General features: G+C 43.7%; 1 protein-coding gene and 1 long non-coding RNA gene across 2 annotated transcripts in view; both read left to right on the top strand.

The window, feature by feature from the left end:
- LOC308594608 (uncharacterized protein) overlaps positions 1-20,353 on the top strand; it is a 182,191-nt gene that overhangs the window by 136,275 nt on the left and 25,563 nt on the right. The gene's annotated exons all lie outside the window — the stretch shown is intronic.
- Positions 13,534-17,394, top strand: LOC308595374. Its single transcript, XR_014012021.1, has 3 exons — positions 13,534-13,645; positions 14,300-14,400; positions 17,190-17,394. It is a non-coding gene; the product is annotated as an uncharacterized lncRNA (long non-coding RNA).

The following is a 20,353-nucleotide window of genomic DNA, read 5'->3' as shown; positions in this document are numbered from 1 at the left end:
TTCAAGGGCAATCCAACACAGAGAAAAATGCAGTAGTCTAGCAGTGAAGCACTAGAAGTATTGGCATATGAAACATACATTGTATGAGTTGTTTGTAGGACATCACAAGAGCTTGTTCACCCTTGACTATGGACAAAATTGGGTCCAAACTGTAAATTGTATTTTTTCTTTCTTTCATCTACAGTTGAACAAAACCTTTCTAATACAAACTTTCATTTTGTATCATAGAGAGACATACATTAATGCTGCTTGACAAGATATGTATAATTAATGCCTTTAAGGTCAATGTCATCATTCAGATCTCAGCTTTCCCCCCTCCTCATATGAATCTTACCAAACCGCTTAAGATGTCTTGGGTAAGAGCCTTTAAAATATTCCTCAGAACGGTTTTACATCTGTTTTAGAGCAGTAGATTTCAAATGGTTTTGACTTCTTTAAATTTGGGTACTAAATGATGCTCTATCATAAAACACCTGGGGCGAACAAAAGCACTTTATTAGCATGTGCATTGACCTTTGTATTGTTGACATCTATATATATCTTGAGAGACAATACAGCAAGCCTCCGGGAGAGAAGTCAAACTGAGGTGATCTCCCCAAGGCACAAGCCGGGGCAGTGTGCATGGAGGTTCTGGTCCCAGATGCTTGCTGATGTGGTCCAAAGGAAAGCATAGAATACATTTGGCACCAGCTTGGCTACTGGAGTTGCTGGAAGGAGATGTATAAGATGCCATCCTGCCATCTTAGGGACTCTGGATTTGTGTAGGGTTTACTCCCAAGCCTTTCTTCTCCAGAAAATATCCTGCAAGGCAGTGGAGGTTTAGGATATGAGGTTTCCTTCTCCTACCTTCCCAGGGCATCGAGCCCCATCTGTTCCTCATTTCCCCCAACGCCATGTGCTTGTCCGCTCAATCCATTGCAGTCTATCTTCGGAGGCAGTCCCTAACTCACTGGGGGTTTGAGACCCACCAGCTACCCTCATCGGGTTTAGCCAGTCAGTCGAAGCTGTTTCCTGGGGTGTAGCTGTTGTCAAATGTTTATAGGAGCTTATAGGAGCCAAAGGTGAAAGCTGAGTGCAGAATGAGGACCAAAGGTGGAAAGCTAGATTGAGGTCCTCCTCCGAGGGTCTTCTGATGGTTCCCTCACTGCGAGAAATGATGTTACAGGGAACCAGGCAGAGGGCCTTCTCTGTAGTAGCACCTCCCTGTGGAATGCCCTCCCTTCGGACGCCAAGGGGATAAAGAACTACCTAACTTTTAGAAGACATCTGAAGACAGCCCTGTACCATGAAGTTTTTATTGTTTTATGTTTTACTACATTTTATATATGCTGTAAGCCACCCAGAGTAGGGAATGATGGGTGGGGAAGAAGAAGAAGAAGAAGAAGAAGAAGAAGAAGAAGAAGAAGAAGAAGAAGAAGAAGAAGAAGTGTTGAGGAGGGTACAGAGGGTACAGAGAACTAAAGGCTGCCTTCTCACCTTTTAACCTTTAAATCTCCCACTTTTCAAATGTAACTAAGTTTAGTGTTATCCTGTGAGGAAGGTGCAGAGCCCTCAGAAGCCCTGCTTAGGTCATAGATGTTGCTGTGGGAGACTGGAGATTTCACTGAGAAGATGTTTGATGAATTTTCTAAGATATCAGCAGGTCTGGTGTCATCACCCAGTGTATTCGGGTGGTTGGCAGCTGTAGCCGTACCAATTGGAGCCCCAGAAAAATGCAGGTGCTGTCAGTAGTGCTGGTGGGATCAGTGCTGGTGCCAAGCTATTTTACTCCCTTGGCAAGGCTTTCTGCATCTTCCCCCACCCCCAAATTGCCAAGTTCAATTTCCAAAAACAGAGAGATAGCAGGATCAATGCCCGTATTCTCTATTTTTTTATTCCCTCCTCTGTGGTGCAATGGGTCAGTGTCTCTGGCTGTTAACAAGAAGGTTGGTGAATCAAGCCCATCCAGGACTGGCTGTGAACAGGATTCTTGCAGTGAAGGGGGTTGCCTTAGAAGACCCACCCAACTCTACAATCCTACGATTCCACGATTCTCTATGGTGTAGAAAAAAATGAAAAGCACAAAACTTGAAACTTGATTTATTTTAAATTGCAAGAATAAGTAATGCAGCAATCTTTGATTATCCCTCTCAAATACAAATAAAATGTTTTGGCACACAAATCATTCTGAATAACCTCGTGAACTGTGATGTTAAAATGTGAGTCTTTTAAAAGTTTCAATTTCAGGCAAATCAGCAGCTCGCTTTGCCTGTCTTTTCCTTTGCAAACGTTGCCACCAATTCCTTCGGGTCAAGTGCTAATGCATGGGCACGTTCAACTGATATACCGGTAGTTGCCAAGCCAACTGGTCACTTTTTGCAACATTGTTGAGCATATGTAACTTGTAATAAGTTTGAGCTTTGAGTAACTGCGTTCAAAATATTAAAAAAGCAGAATATTATCATAAATTTAATAAAATGAATGCCAGATGCAGAGTGTGGTTGTTTATTAGCACCATAGCATGCAAAGGGGAGAAATTTAAGTCTTCCCACCTACAATCTTCCCATTAATTCCCCCAACATTTGCTAGGTATAGAAAGTGAGGCATCACCAAGAGAAGTGGAGGAGGAGGTGGAACATAATGCAGATAAGAAGATTGAATGAGGAAATATATTCTCCCTTGCTTGAAGAATCAGAAAGCAGGCAGAAAGTAGAAATGAACCCCAGTTTCTATACACATGAGAGGAAGTATGAGAGCTTTCTAGGTAACTTCTTATGGGAAGATGAGGGAATAACTCTTAAAATCCCAAGAAGGGTCCTCTATTAAACCTCTCATATAGCAAAACACATGCCCACACATGATATAGTGAGCCACTCATAGGCAGCAGGCTGGCTCCGTAATTACTTAATTAGTTATTCAACTTAATTGCTTAATCCCTTCTGGCAACGCTTAATTGCTCTTGGTTTCTTAATTTTGCAATGCAGGGTAGCTTACAACTTGCATGCTCAGTCCCTGCAGAATTATTACTAGTTCTATCCCAGTCTAAACAGAACAACTTTATGCTGTTCTTTGATACAGCCCTGCATCTGTTGTGTGATAGTGTCCGAAACTTCAGATTCTACTATGTAATTCTCTGGGCAGTGATTTCTCAGGACTGAATGAGAATTATCTTGCCTCCATCCTCATCCTACAGTCTTATCTTTCTGACTTTGTTCCTAATAAGCTGGTGTAGCTCCAGACATGAAGCGTGAGCCCTGATGTCATGGATCAGCCAACACCCCAAGATTGGCCACACATAGAGGGCATGGAAGAGGGTGCTAGTGAAGGCAGGAGGTGCAGAGGTGTTTCAAGGCAGCAGGAGGAGACTACCATTGAGAGTGAGTATCACCTGAAGAGGCTTGCTTGGGGAAAAGCGACTGTGAGGGTGGAGGGTGCCCTACTCCAAGTTGTCAGGATGAGGCAGACATGGGAGACCTAGAAGACAGCAGCAGCTGGGACTAGGGAATGAGCACTAGGAAATGACTGGTTGGAGAATCAACAGTGGGCCTTGAGGAAGAATGCTGGGAGCCACCCCCTTCCCCCTAATCCTGAATCTTCCCAGGAACAGGAGGACAGCATAGATTTGGAACAGTGGTTTGCAGAGGGGCCTAGTGCAGAAGGCAGAAGCTGGGAAATACTGGATGCAAAACAGCTAGAAGAAGAAGAAACAGTGGGGGGGAGAGGGTTAACAGATTCACAGTCCTTGGACAGCATTCCTCCACCGCCCTCCCCAAAGTCGAGAACAGCTCAGAAAGTTTCAGAACAGAAGGCCCAGGGGTACAAGCTCAAATTACAAGACTTGGGGCTGGAGGTAAAGGTGTAACTTTCTTGGACTTGGACCACCTCAATTTCAACCCTGCATCAAACACCAACCATGACACCTACCATCTCTGCTTGCCTTGCATGGTGGGAGTTCCAAACTGCATGGAAACCTTTGTTCATATAACTGTACATGCAAATGTACAGAAGTGTTCTTCGCAAGTGGATGCCAAGAGTGGGGACTTGTTGGGGACCACCATGCTGGGGTAAGTCTAGTTGGCACATCCCTGCTTCCCCTACTGAGAAGGGCTTCTGTGAAGGTCACTTCAAATCCAGAAGTAGCTGTTTCTCCATGCGGTAAGACATTTGAGTGCACCAGCTGTTTTGTGTCTACATCCAATATGATCTTAAGAGATTGGAGCACTGGGCCAAAACTAACAAAATGAATTTCAACAGGGGTCTTGGTAGACCACAAACTTAACATGAGACAACAGTGTGATACAGCAACAACAAAAAAGCTAATGCCCTTCTAGGCTGTGTCAACAGAAGTATAGTGTCCAGATCAAGAGAAGTAATAGTACCACTCTATTCTGGTTTGGTCAGACCACACCTGAAGTATTATGTCCATTTCTGAGCACCATAATTTGAAAAGAATATTGACAAGCTGGAATGTTAGTAGAGGGAGGCCAAGACAAACAAGGGTCTTATCAACCAAACTTTGTGTGGAATGATTGACGAAGCTGAGTATGTTTAGCCTGGAAAAGCAAAGACTGAAAGGAGATATTATAGCCATTTTCAGATATCTGTTACATAGAGGATGGAGCAAGCTTGTTTCCTCCTGCTCCGGAGGATAGGACCCAAACTAATGAATTCAAGTTACAAGAAAGGAAACACTATGAGGAACTTTGAGACAGTAGGAGCTGGAATGGACTCCCTTGGAAGGTGGTGGGACTCTCCTTCTTTGGAGGTTTTTAAGCCGAGGTTGGATGGTCATCTGTCAAGTATGATTTAGGTTAAGAATCCTGCATCACAGCAGATGACCCTTGAGTCTTTTCCAACTCTATACTTCTGTGATTCTATGTGCTGCAGCCCAGAGTCTCCTTGAAAGCAGTGAGCAGAGACCCCTGGAAATTCATCCTATCATGCCTTATGACTCAAATCCAAGCAATAACAGAATTCACCAGGGTTTTGCTTCTGGAGCAAGGGAAACAAATACTCACGGGACAGGAGAAACTGCAGCACACTGGCTGGTAAAAGCCCCCAAGAGCATAAGAACACTGAATATCTGTGTTGATAACATGGTTGCAACTCAAGTAGTCCCTACGAGAGTTCCTGGATTCTCCAGATATTAGTTTAGAAGAGGTAACACTCCAAGGGCCTCTCCACCATATGAGATATGTATTTCTTGTATTTACACTAGCTATCCTGAGAAATCCACATTATTCCATTCCCATTTGGCACACAAGTCTTGCAAAAAGTACCCTCCATCTCCATTTATATTTTAATAGGGTCACAGACTGTGTGCAAGAGGCATCCTCAAGGAACAATTGTTCCATATTGGATGCTTACTGTATATTACTGTGCATCAGGGCTTTTTTTCCTACCCAAAGTTATTGAGCTTTTTTTAGGGGGAACAGCCAAAGTTGTTGAGTGCTGGCACAGAACACACCAAAGAGGTACCAGAACGCACCTAAAAGGTGCCAGAACTCAGTTCAGGTGACCTCTGACTGAAAAAAAGCCCTGCTTTGCACAGATATCCCCTAGGTTTGTTTTTAGTTGAATAAGCATCTGCTTCTTCTACTGATTAACAAAAGGCATTTTTCAAATAGGCAGAAAAACCACAACCACAACTCAACACTGTTGAGTTACTGAACGTAATGTGAGAAGACTTACAGCTTAATAAACAAGGTCAACACCCATTTTTAAAAAGGAAAAATCATATTTATTTATTTTTATATTGAATTGCATTTTACAATAACAGAACCAAAGCAGGTTCCAAAAGTGTGCTCTTAACTTTCAGCTTTATAGTTAAAGTTTATCCCTATGTTTTAGGCAGTTCATCTGATCCATCAGTGAAAACTCTGCAGCCCGTAAGATGCTGCAGGTCTTGGACCAATCCGAGCCAGACACTTCACCTGTGTGCACATTGCTGCTCCTTGGCGCTGTGGTCTAAACCACTGAGCCTCTTGGGCTTGCCAATCAGAAGGTCAGCAGTTCAAATCACTCAAATGGAGTGAGCTCCCGTTGCTCTGTCCCAGCTTCTGCCAACCTAGCAGTTTAAAAGCATGCAGTGCAAGTAGATGAATAAATACCACTGCAGCGGGAAGGTAAACAGCATTTCCGTGTGCTCTGGTTTCCGTAACTGTTAAGTTGTGGGTGAACATATCAGACGACACAGCAATTCTTCAGACAGCTCTTGTTTATTCACAGGCCAGAAAAGAACTGGGCTGAAGGGTTCAGTTAGCAGGCTTATATAGAGCTCAACTACAAGGCAACAGTAACAACTTTCTGAATTATCCAATTACTGAACGTCACTTTCCATTCCTTATTTGCATATGTGGACCTGAGTGAAAACTATCTACAGTATCCCCCTGCTGGCCCAGGGTGAAAACTTCAGTACATAACAGTAACGGTGTCCTGTTGCACCAGAAGCGGGTTAGTCATGCTGGCCACATGACCCGGAAAGCTGTCTGTGGATGAACGCCAGCTCCCTTGGCCTGAAAGTGAGATGAGCACCACACCCCATAGTTGCCTTTGGCTGGACTTAACTCCTGCTTCTTGGGAGAAAAGCACTGACAAACTTAGACAGCATCTTAAAAAGTAGAGACATCACCTTGCCAACAAAGGTCCGTATAGTAAAAGCTATGGTTTTCTCAGTAGTGATGTATGGAAGTGAAAGCTGGACCATAAAGAAGGCTGATCACCAAAGAATTGATGCTTTTGAATTATGGTGCTGGAGGAAACTCTTGAGAGTCCCATGGACTGCTAGAAGATCAAACCTCTCCATTCTGAAGGAAATCAGCCCTGAGTGCTCACTGGAAGGACTGATCGTGAAGCTGAGGCTCCAATACTTTGGCCTCCTCATGAGAAGAGAAGACTCCCTGGAAAAGACCCTGATGTTGGGAAATATGGAGGGCACAAGGAGAAGGGGACGACAGAGGATGAGATGGTTGGATAGTGTTCTCGAGGCTACCAGCATGAGTTTGAGCAGACTGCGGGAGGCAGTGGAGGACAGAAGTGCCTGGCGTGCTCTGGTCCATGGGGTCACGAAGAGTCGGACACAACTAAACAACTAAACAACAACAACAACAACCATCCAGGGGTCCTTTACCTTTGCCTTTTACCTTATATGTGGCATTAGCCTCAATCCACATGTAGCCTGCAGTTCTTTATTTATTTCATGACGGTTATACATTGCTTGATTGTTAAAAATACTAAAGACTCAAAGCGGTTTACAATTACTCCTGCTTGAGCAGACAGCTAGAGCGAGTATGGCGGGGTGCCCGTGACGGAGCCTCAAGAACATCTTATAGGGTTTTTATGAAAACCTATGAGATGGCAGTGAAGGCCGCTAATAAGTCTTACTTCTCGGCCTCCATTGCATCCGCTAGCTCTCGCCCGGCGCAATTATTTAGTAAAATTCGGCCTTTAACGTCCCTTGAAGGACAGCCAAATTTAAATAACAATCTGACACACAGCTGTGAGGCATTTGCGAGCTTTTTTGCGGAGAAGGTCCTGTTGCTCCGCCATGACCTCCCTGCCAATTTGGATACAATAAAGGAACTGGAGGCCCCTCGACTGTCCTCGGGTCCAGTATTGGACCACTTTGACCGGATATCTCCAGCCGATGTGGACAGATTCCTCCAAGCTGGAAAGCCCACCACCTGTCCTCTTGACCCGTGCCCGTCATGGCTGATTAGAGCGTGTCCAGACGAGGTGCGGGGCTCCCTGGGGGATATAATCAATTTGTCCTTTGGCACCGGGATATTCCCAGGGGAACTGAAGGAGGCGGTGGTGCGTCCGCTCTTAAAGAAAACATCATTAGATCCCTCAGATCTATCCAATTACCGCCCGGTCTCGAATCTTCCCTTCCTGGGTAAGGTGATTGAGAGAGCGGTTGCTGAACAGCTTGGTAGGTTTCTGGATGAAACATCTGCTCTGGATCCATTCCAGTCCAGCTTCCGCACTGGTCATGGGACCGAGACGGCTCTGGTCGCCCTAACAGATGATCTCCGCAAGCAGCTGGATCGAGGCGGGTCGGGGCTGCTGATTCTTCTAGATCTGTCAGCAGCCTTTGACATGGTCGATCACGAACTCCTGGACCACCGCCTTGTTGGGAAAAAGCACCAAGGCAAAAGCCAGCTCCAGATGGCTGGAATGCAAAACAGGATGTTATGTTTTGCAGATGTACTGTTGGAGAAAAGGTGGAGCCTATTCTCTGTACTGAGCACCGGATGTTAGCTCAGAGTGTCATGTGACCTGTACTGGAAGTACAGGGGAGGAGTTGTGACTCTTCTGATGGAGACTGAAGGGTGCAGTCACATTTCTATGTACTGTTGAGTGACAGGAATAAAACATGTAGAAAGGACTCCTGTCTGTCTCATTTCTCCTCCCTGGGAGAATGCAGGGAGGGAGAGAGAAGCAGAGAAGCAGAGGGTGTGTTCTATCTCACGTCTAATGAGAAGAATCGCCGGGTTTGTTTACCTAGCCTGCCGGGGTTGCAGACGGACGGTAAACACAGTATCTCGCTCAATTGCCTCGGGGGAGGCCAGGTACCTCTGCCTGTGAGCTGAAGATACTAACACGCCTTGCCGACGTGGGGATTCAGGGCACAGTCCTTCAATGGCTGCGCTCGTTTCTCTCTGGTCAGGGACAGAGGGTGGCGCTTGGGGGGGAATTGTCATCGCGCCACTCCTTGGTGTGTGGAGTGCCTCAGGGTGCGATTCTCTCCCCGATGCTTTTTAACATCTTTATGCGGGTGCAGAATGCCGCGGCGAGACTCCTTATGGGGTCTTCGCTGCGAGATCACATTCATCCGGTACTATACCAGCTGCACTGGCTCCTGGTGGAGTACAGGATCAGGTTTAAGGTGCTGGTTTTAACCTTTAAAGCCCTATAAGGCCTAGGACCCTCGTACCTACGGGACCGCCTCTCCTGGTATGCCCCACAGAGAAACCTACGGTCTGCAAATAATAACACCCTCAAGGTCCCAGGCCTCAGAGAGGTTAGGCTGGCCTCAACTAGAGCCAGGGCCTTCTCGGCTGCGGCTCCAATCTGGTGGAATGCTCTGTCACAAGAGACTAGGGCCCTGCGGGACCTGACATCTTTCCGCAGGGCCTGCAAGACAGAGCTGTTCCACCAGGCCTTTGGTCAGGGCACAGCCTGACTCCCTCCTCTGGCAACCTGCACAGAATTTTGCTTAATTGGTTGCCATCAATTTGATTTAATTAATTTTTATAATGAAATATTTTTAGATTGTGTGACTATTTGACTGATTATTTGATTGTTGTTAGCCGCCCTGAGCTTGGCTTCGGCTGGGGAGGGCGGGATATAAATAAAATTTATTATTATTATTATTATTATTATTATTATTATTATTATTATTATTATTATTATTCCCCCTCAAACTAGTTTTTATCTAGCTTGAAAACGTCAGCTTAGGTGTGTACACTTCATACATCTGTTGCAATGTGCATATGACTTTAATAGGAGTTCAGTATGGTGAAACAATGTACACCAAGGGAAGACAGACCTGCCCCCTTCTCTGGTGCATAAAGCAATGCTCTTTTATTGCTATGGCCAATGGCTAACACAAATATCTCTCTGTATGCCCCACGGAGAGCCTCAAGGTCCATAAATAGCAACACCCTAGAGGTCCTGGGCCCTAAGGAAGTTAGATTAGCTTCAACCAGAGCCAGGGCCTTTTCAACTCTGGCTCCAGCCTGGTGGAATGCTCTGCCTCATGATACCAGGGCCCTGCAGGATCTGATTTCTTTCTGCAGGGCCTGTAAGACAGAGCTGGTCCGCCTGGCCTTTGGCTTGGAGCCAATTTAATTCCGTCCTTCCCTCTCTTTCTTTTTTCTTTTCCTTCTCCTCCTGCGATGAGGCATTTTAATGAGGCATTTTAATATCTTAATGTTTCAATATTTTAATGTTGTATTTTAATTTTGTTTTAAGTTGTAATCATTCAACTTGTTTTTAATATAGCTTGTTAGCTGCCCTGAGCCTGGCCTTGGCTGGGGAGGGCGGGATATAAATAATTTATTATTATTATTATTATTATTATTATTATTATTATTATTAAATAAACTTTTATTCATTAATAAAGCAGGGAAAATTGCCAATATAGCATAATGGTTAGAATATTGGACTATGACCTGTAAGACGGGAGTTCAAATCCCCACTCAGCTATGAAGCTCACTGGGTGACCGTGGGCCTGTCACCATCTCATAGCCTAATGGGTTGTCACGAGGATGGATTGGGAGGAAGAGAACCATGTACTCCACCACCTTGTGCTCCTTCGAAGTTAAAGGTGGTACAGAAATGTAATTAATACAGTGGACGCTCGGGTTGCGAATGTGATCCGTGTGGGACCATGCAACCCCCAGCATCCGCAACTTCCAGTGGCGTGTCTGTGCATGCGCGGGTTGCGATTTGGTGCTTCTGCACATGTGCGAGCGTCAAAACCCAGAAGTAACCCCTTCCGGTACTTCTGGGTTTCGGCGGCCCGTAACCCCCCCCCCAAAAAAACGCAACCTGAAGTGTCTGTAACCCAAGGTATGACTGTAAATAAATAATAAAATATACAAATAAAATGACCTTGCTCTGTTTTATGTGAATAGACGTTGTTCTATGCATCAGTATGATGGCAGCTTGCCTTCTCTCAGCAGTGACAGGCTGGAACAAAAGAGACACAGAGCGTGGCTTCTTGCTATTGTTTGAACCCAATGGATACAGCCAGACCCGCTTAGGACGTGAATACAGTGGTACCTCTAGTTACGAACTTAATTCGTTCCAGAGGTCCGTTCTTTACCTGAAACTGTTCTTAACTGGATCCGTGCTTTCGCTAATGGGGCCTCTTGCTGCCGCTGCGCCGTCGGCACATGATTTCCGTTCTCATCCTGGGGCCAAGTTCTCAACTCGAGGTAACTCTTCCAGCTTAGTGGAGTTTGTAACCTGAAGCGTTTGTAACCTGAGGCATTTGTAACTCGAGGTACCACTGCAATCCCTTCATCTTCGTTCAGGTTCTATATATGTGCAAATAAACTGTCTATGATAAATATATCATAGTCTCTGCTGTGCATTATTCCCAAAGGCAAGCACAAAACCTGGGACCCCTGAAGTCTCTCACACCAGCCCATAGCATGTCACAATATGGAGGAGGCAAGTCTGCTTCTTGAATGCAAGACTGTACAGTGGTACCTCGGGTTAAGAACTTAATTTGTTCTGGAGGTCTGTTCTTAACCTGAAACTGTTCTTAACCTGAGGTACCACTTTAGCTAATGGGGCCTCCTGCTGCCACTGCACCGCCAGAGCACAATTTCTGTTCTCATCCTGAAGCAAAGTTCTTAACCCGGGGTACTATTTCTGGGTTAGCAGAGTCTGTAACCTGAAGCGTCTGTAACCCGAGGTACTACTGTAGCCTTTAGGAAGGAGCTTGGATGACTGAATGCTCACTTGTGGGGAGACCCACCTCATAACAACAAATACCTAGCAAAACTATGGTTGTTGACATGGTTGTGACATAATCTGCATACATAACTAAGGCTTTGGTTGGGCACAATGCGATTTTTTCAAGGACAGAGGATAGATCTAGTACTTGAAAAGCAATTGGCAAATGGCAGACTGAAGCAAGTCCTGCCCCATTGCTGTACTTTTCAGGATTCCTATTATACCTGCTTCCATTTCATCTGCATTTATCCTCCGCCATAACAGGAGCTTGTGAAAGAAAGGGTTATATGAACAAGAGGTATATTGTTCCATTGCCAGCCTGGGTTTATGCTGAGTTTTGCTCTCTGTTTTTGTTTTGTTTTTGCTTTGGCACCACTTCATACTACAAATAAAGTAATCACTGCTAAAGCATGGGGAAGGAAGCCAGCACCTGGAAATAATACAAAAGTACGTGAGCACTGAAAGACAACAAAAATTGAACATCTCTCTCTTACATGTGCCCATTTTCACTCAGATTTGCTTTTGTTTATCCAAGAGAGAAAGAGCTGCTATTTTTGGCCAGAGATAGCACTGTACGCCGTAAACTCATTACACGATGTACAATCTTTTGCCATCAATTCAAGGTGTCATCTTATCAAAACTCAGCTACTTGCCTAGAGATTCCATCATGTTCTTTCTGATGTCCATTACCATTTTTATTTGCCATCATCAGCATCCCCGAGGCAGCCAAATTATAAGGAAGGAAGAAGTTTGTGATTGCGGGACCTCGAGGTCATTAATGCAGCCCAGTATCACAACCTAGCATCAGTTCATTGAACAGAACTGTAGCTAACAAAACATAAATTGGGAGGATTTGTGTAGATGAGGGGCAAATCATGAGAGAAGGCAATCACTGTGCAGAAATCTGAGATTACTTTAAAGCTTTAGCAGGCAAACATGGAAGAGCAGAAAAGCAACTGGTTTTCCCCCCGGTTATTTTATGAACGGCTCAGTACCAACTCTGCTTTGCCCTGTAACCTACCATCTTCCCACCAGTACTTCTATCTATTTTTTGAAAACATTTATGTACCACGCTTAAAACAAAAAGATAGCAGGATGGTGCACAACTTGACAACTTAAATTGGTCAACTAAAACATAATTTTCTAAAAATCATCTGCCATATCAAAGATCAATAGAAACTGGTTGGAAGCCCAGAAAGAGGTCCTGAATCTATATATCTATATCTATATCTATATCTATCTATCATCTATCTATCTATCTATCTATCTATCTATCTATCTATCTATTCATTTTCAACAGTAATCAAACATACTTTTACATCTTATTCAAATTTTTGACTTCCATCATTCCTGTCTGAAAATTTTCCAATCTAATCTCTCAGTATACATTTCTTATCTTCCCTATTACATTTCAAATTCATAACCAATATCTCTATCTTTTTCTACTTTGTAACGCATATTTCTCCTTACAAAACTTCTTGTAGTCCTACTAGCGTAATTTGTTGATTACAGTTGCTCTTCAAATAATTCATATACTTCTTCCAATCTTCTGTAAATCTCTGGTCCTGCAGGTTTCGAATCCTTTCTGTCATTTTGTCCAATTCTGCATAGTCCATTAATTTTGTCTGCCATTCTTCTTTCGTCGTAATTTCTTCTTGTTTCCATTACTGGGCTAACAATACTCTTGCCGCAGTTGTTGCATATAAAAACAATTTAACATCTTGCCTATTAATGTCCTGACCTATAATACCAAGTAAAAAATGCTTCTGGTTTTTTTTTAAAAATGTATATTTCAACATCTTTTTCATCTCGTTATATATCATTTCCCAGAAGTTTTTTACTTTTTTACATTCCCACCACATATGATAAAATGTTCCTTCTTTTTCTTTACATTTCCAACATTTATTATTTGTCTTATACATTTTAGCTAATTTCACTGGTGTAATATACCATCTATACATCATTTTCATCATATTCTCTTTCAAAGTATTAAAGGCTGTAAATTTTATCCTTTCATTCCTCAATCTTGGAATCTTGACTAACTGACAAAATATCAGGACTGGCTGTGCCTGTTGGATTTCACAGAGAGAGTATTCCTCAAGGTGTGTGCCACCACAGAGAAGGCCCATCTTCAAGTGCTCATTAGATGAATATCTGTAGGACGCAGCATAATCAATTCATCCAATGACCACAGCGGGTTAGTATATCTATATGGGGATTCTGTAATGTTTACAGCACGGATAAGGAACTAGTGGCCCTCCAAATGTTGTTGCACTACAGCTCCCAACTCCCCTGACTATTAGTCATTCTGACATGGGCTGCTTGGAGTTGGGAGTCCAAAATCTGGAGGGCCATAGGCTTCCCATATCAGTCTAAAGCAGCTGCAAAGGTTCCTCCACTGCCAGAGAGAGAGAAGATGCAACTAAAGGACATATGGAGGTAAATGAAAATATTTTCAGATAAGGACTGGTCGCGGTAGAGGAGAAATTTAGTTCGATGATCATTTAAAGCTGAATCTATTGTAGTCACGCTTTCTGAAACAACGTGTGACCTGAAATACAGGTATCCTTCAGAATTTTCACTTAGCCGAATTTTGCAATGCCGTTTTCCAACCACACAGTGTTTACAAAAATGCACATATTAGGGGGAAGTGTGCATGAAAGTGAAGATTTTTAATGAAAATAGCATCCAAAACTTGATAATATTAGGGGAAATTGCTTGCAAAAATGTGTACATTAGTCAAAACTGCATATTAGATGTATTTATGAGGATAAATTTGCACTAAAATTCTGGTTATATTTTGGTGATGATTTATTTATTTATATTTAATTTTTATTTTTTAAAAAACAAGATAGCAAATTCCCACAAAATATGAAGAATGAAATTTAAGAATGGAAAAAGGAGAAACTGAGACAACCGAAATGGACACATCCTTTCACCCCCAAGGACCAGGTATTTAGGATCCACTACCTCACATTCTACATCCACACCATCATCAGGCTTCCCATTTTGCAGAATTAAGAGATGTATAAATGTTTCAGCGGGACGTGGGTGGTGCTGTGGATTAAACCACAGAGCCTAGGACTTGCCGATCAGAAGGTCGGTGGTTCGAATCCCCACGAGGGGGTGAGCTCCTGTCTCTTGGTCCCTGCTCCTGCCAACCTAGCAGTCAAAAGCACGTCAAAGTGCAAGTAGATAAATAGGTACTGCTCCAGTGGGAAGGTAAACAGTGTTTCCATGCGCTGCTCTGGTTCGCCAGAAGCAGCTTAGTCATGCTGGCCACATGACCTGGAAGCTGTACACTGGCTCCCTCGGCCAATAAAGTGAGATAAGCATCACAACCCCAGAGTCAGTCACGAATGGATCTAATGGTCAGGGGTCCCTTTACCTTTAAATGTTTCAGCAACACTCTTTAAAGTGTCAACTTTAGCAGATGAGAGGTGCCATTTGGGTTCTGCTTCTGGCCAGCACCACCAAAACAGAATTCATCCTGCCACAACCTGTTCTAGCAGTCTTAACATCTGTTCTAACTTAACATCTGAGTTCCAACCTTGATATTGCAGTTCATAGAATCATAGAATCATAGAATCATAGAATCATAGAGTTGGAAGAGACCACAAGGGCCATCGAGTCCAACCCCCTGCCAAGCAGGAAACACCATCAGAGCACTCCTGACATATGGTTGTCAAGCCTCTGCTTAAAGACCTCCAAAGTAGGAGACTCCACCACACTCCTTGGCAGCAAATTCCACTGTCGAACAGCTCTTACTGTCAGGAAGTTCTTCCTAATGTTTAGGTGGAATCTTCTTTCTTGTAGTTTGGATCCATTGCTCCGTGTCCGCTTCTCTGGAGCAGCAGAAAACAACCTTTCTCCCTCCTCTAGTTTATAGTTCTACTTTGTTATTTAAATTTATTTATAGGCCACCTTGTTCACAAAAGACAGGACAAAGGGAGAACATTCTTTCCCAGCCAAATGTGAACTCCTACAAGATGGCTGTCTGTTCAGATTTGGTAAAGGGATTTGGAACCTTCTGCCCTCCAGATGTTCTAAAAACTAGTGGAAAATGTAATTCAGACAGCGATTCCGCACATTGAGCATGGACTTCTTCAGCATGGAAGCCTACACATGAAGGTTTTCCATGCAATCTGGAATCCTGACTTTCAACAATGAGGAGGGGAAAACAGCATGAGGTAGGGCCAGCCCCAAATCCCAATTTGTTGTTACTTGTGTGAAGCCTTCTTCACACAATTAATGCACAAAGAGGGCCATGTCTTCTAGTTTGCTTAGGCCCTGCTCCCCACTGCCTCTTGTGTGGGACCAACTGTTATCAACATTCTGTTTCCTGTTTTGTTCACCAAGTTGTGTTCTTCTGCGTACTAACGAAATCTTTTGCATATGTGCTAGCCACTCTCTATTTTGGGTGTGTGTGTGTGTCCATTTTCATATCCAAGCTCCCCTGAACTAGTTATTAAAGGGACATTTCTCTTCTATGATGTTCTATTCTTTCCCTCACCAGTCCATCTTCATTGGGGTTTACAATCAGTTAGGATAGGAGTAGAATCCTGCAGCTGATCATAAAATATTCTTATGTGAAAGAATGTTCCACAGAGTTCAATAGTACTTACTCTCAAGAAAGTACGCATAGCATTACAATCATATGATAATTATCTAAAAGCCTTGAGTCTCTGGCACGGTTTATATTACCAAGCTTAACAAAATCTGTTCTAATCTTCCAAGTCATCACAGCAAGCAAACCCTGTGATTGCAAGGCAATACGATGATCCCTCCTGATTGATCAGGCTTTTTGCTTTTGCCTGGGACGCAGTGCCAGCTACTGATGTCATGGGCCTTTCCACTCTAGATTTGGGTAGCGTGTACCTATCTTCAGAATCATGAACTTTGCTGAACTGAAAGAGTTTCTCCTATCAGTTTATTTCCGATGCCTCTCCCCAAGATGTTTATGTGCTTTTAATTTCTCAGACAATCTGTTACTGCTATGGATTCCTCACACGTATGAGGAAAGTTATAATTAAAGCCTAATAGTATCATCTGAGAAAAGTTTTCCCACTAACTTGGTAGCTATCTTCAGCAAAGAAAGGGCAAGTCTGATGGTACCATGACTGAATTCCCATCTGCCACCATTTCTTAAACATTTGGCTCCCTATAGGCTAAATTTGGGAAATAGTAACAAATGCTTTTAATATCCAATTCAGTCTTCTCTTGTCTCTTAAATGGAGCTGTGAGAAATGTCAAGAGGATAAATGTAAGAATTAGCAAACATTTTTACCCTTTTGGAAGCCCTGTGTCTGATCTTGAAAATGCAGGCAAAAATAAAAATAAAAATAAAAATGCTGCTTTTGTAAGGCAATCAGCTGCTAAAGTGTTCTGACTTACTATTTTTGTAGACTTCTAGCAGATAATGCTGTCAAAAAATAATATATCAAATATTTCTTAAAAGCATGCCGTTCCCAAGCAGACTCTGTAGTGATGTTTACAAGCAAACTGACAGACAATTAAATATCATTGTTTGTGGAAATAATTTCACCTGGAGGAAGATTTGTAACAAGTTTTGTTTTGCTTTTTAAAAAGTGGGTGTCTGAGTGAGAGAGTTTAGTTAAGGAAAATCTATTTGCAATGTACTAAAAAGCAAATACCAATATGAAGATTAGATCCTGTACATATTGCTCCTGTAAGCTCTGAAAATAGGAATCAATATTTTCCCCCTTTCCTCTACCTTTTAGATATAGGAAAGCTGCAATATAACCGAAATAATTTTCTGACAAGCAAATCTTTATTGCATTACCCACCCTGGAATAGATCTATAGGATTTTTTTTTCCTGAGCTGGAAACAGTAATAACCCAGAGAAGAACATTTCAACTGTGTTATCCTGTCATCAACATTTCAAGAATCTTTTCTAGAAAATAAAATTATATTATTGTTTTGGCTCTTGCTGTTGTCTCTCCTCTCTTATTTGGAAGGGTCTTTGTGATTGCTGTGGGCCATATCATTGCAGCCTGATGTGCAGCACTATGCAATGCACATTTTACAAAGAGTACAAGAATCTATGCACTTAAACTTTATTTCACGGTATTAGGACCTCCATGTCTCATTTCCCCTAAGGCTTATTGTGGTTCGAGGACCCGACCCCCGTGAAGTGAAATGAAGACACAGGGACACGTGATATAAGGTTAATGGGCTAGAAAAGGCCACAACTTTATTGATTACAGCAATGAAAAGGTATTGGCTTAGGCATTGGATCGCGAAACAAGTGGGTTTATTCACCAGGGGGTCAACACCTGTTGATGCTAATCCAACTATAGGCTCACCCCTGATGTCACCGAGGGTCGTGCCATGGCCTCCCGCCAAGCAGGCTTCGGACGGAATACACGACCGCCAGATTCCTTTAACGGAATACCCCTAGAAATTGAAGGCATAGGCGATGGCCACACCTAGCACTTCGACACACCACAACACATTATTCCAATGCCTAACCTACCCACCAATACCACCAAAAAGTTGTGATGATTGCTACGAGGTAGGCGAAAAAACCAAAAAGCCTAATGCCAAATGGAAAAACTCCTACCAGCCCCCCCGGGCAACCGGGGCGACCAACCTAAGGTCCATAGCAAGGCCAATGACCTAAGCCTAACTCAAAGGGAGTGGAGGGTGGGTGACTCGCACAGGACGACAAAGAGAAATGAGGCCGGGGAGAGGCTGGCACTGCAGCATAAAGGCTGCTGGACACGCCCCCCCATGGCACCTGGTTGGACGGCCTCCGGGGGGGCGTGAGCGCCAGCCAGGTGAGCTGGAGGCAGGGGGCAATGCCCCCTGCTAGGAGCGGTGTTCGGGCTCCCATCCACAACCACTCCCCTCTCTTTCAGGGAGGAGAGTCTTTGGCCAACAAACGATGGGGCTCTGCAATTCAAGGGAAGTTTGGTGCTTTCATTTGCAGAAAAGTATGACATCCAGCTTGCCCCATTTTCCTTCACTTGGGATTGTTCCCAGGACATCTTCGTTTTGGTCCTCCCTTCTGAAGAGAAGGGTTTGGCAGGGCTCTCATAATCCTATGGCCATTGAAAAATCCAGGAAACTCTTAAATCGCATGGTAGCGCACAAATTGCATTATATGAATGGCCTGGTTATTCCGCATGTTGACATCCAGATTGGTGAGGAGACGTTGTTCAGGGAGGACGGTGTTCATCTTTCAGATCGTGGCAATGATATTTGGCTGGCCGACATCATCAGAAGCTTTAGGGATTGGTTGCAGCTGTGAGGGTATTGGCGGCAAGCCTCTTTGGCTCGGGTGGCGGTTAGGCATTGGAATATGTTGTTGGTGTATGGAAGGGCAGGGTGTGGCCATCGCCTACCCCTTCACTTTATGGGTATTCCGTTGAAGGAATCCGGTAGTCGTGGATCCTGTCAGATGCCCTGCTGGTGGCTGGGGGCCATGGCACGACCCCCGGTGACGTCAGGGGAGAGCTTGCAGTTGTATTTGCATCAACAGGCTCCCCCTACTGGTGGTTAACCCCCATTAGACTCACCCCTCCCTGAGGGGGTGGAGTCAAGCTCTGCTGTTTATCCAAAGCCTAAGCCAATACCTCTCACATGCTGTAATCAATAAAGTTGTGGCCTTTTCTAGCCCATTAACCTAATATACTGTGTCCATGTGTCTTTCTTATTCCTAAGCGGGGGGCGGGTCCTTGAATCACAAAGAGGTATGTTTCTAGCATTTGTCTAAAGCGGTACAGTAGGCTCCTTAGCAAGGGAATGCCACAACGTAGGGGCTTCCACAGAGAATACCACTTCCCAAAACTTCTGAGGATGTTGGAACAAAACAAAACAAAAAAAGAACCAGTGGAACTAAAGAGCATATTTAGGGGAGGAGGTGATCTCTCAGATATTTAGGTTTTTAAGCACTGGTGTGAACACCTTTACTTGGGTCTAGAAATGAACTGGCAAGCAATATGCAAGCTGCCACCTCACATCCAGACACAGTTCTTTCAATCCGCAAGTGAGAAGGCAGCTATTGCTTCCTTAATTGTGTATTATCTGCCCCACCTCATGTTCTGTAATAAGAAGGAACCAAAATGCTTGTTTACAAAGCTATTGTACTACCAATCTTACTGTATGCTTGTGAAACATGGACCAACGCCATCTCCAACTCCTCGAAAGATTCCATCAACAGTGTCTCCTGAAAAATTTTACACATCACTTGGGAAGACAGGTGAACTAATACCAGTGAAGCAGTGAATGCCAGAAGAAGCAACTAATGCAAACTAATGCCAGTGTACAGTGTTGAAGCAATGATTCTTCAACATCAACTTTGTTGGACTGGTCATGTTGTGCGGATGCCTGATGATCGTCTTCCAAAGCAACTACTCTATTCCAAACTTAAAAATGGAAAGTGTAATGCTGGTGGTCAACAAAAGAGGTTTAAAGAATCTCTCAAGGCAAATATTAAAAAAGAAGTATAAACACTGGCAACTGGGAAACACTGGCCTGTGAGTGCTCCAATTGAAGAACAGCCTTTACCAAAGGTGTCATGGGCTTTGAAGATGCTCAAACTCAGGGAGAAAGGGAGAAATGTGCTAAGAGGAAGGCACACTTGAACCCTCACCATGATCAACTCCCGCCGGGAAACCTATGTCCCCACTATGGAAGGACGTGTGGATCCAGAATTGGCCTCCACAGTCACTTACATACTCACTGTTAAAACCATGTTTATGGAAGACAATCTTACTTGGCTACGAGTGATCACAAAGAAGAAGAAGAAGAATATGCCAAGGGTTTGATTTCAATTTAGGATTTTTTTTTTTGGCGCAGTAAATATAGCAACAAGCAACTTCAGGAGAGGGCAAATCAGAGCAGAGGAACTGTAGGATGGGGAATGTTTCACATGGTTTC

This window comes from Podarcis bocagei, assembly GCF_964188305.1.
Source record: "Podarcis bocagei genome assembly, chromosome: 9".
NCBI classification, from domain to species: Eukaryota; Metazoa; Chordata; class Lepidosauria; order Squamata; family Lacertidae; genus Podarcis; species Podarcis bocagei.
Note: the sequence above shows the minus strand (reverse complement) of the source record. Positions and strands in the feature narration are given on the sequence as shown.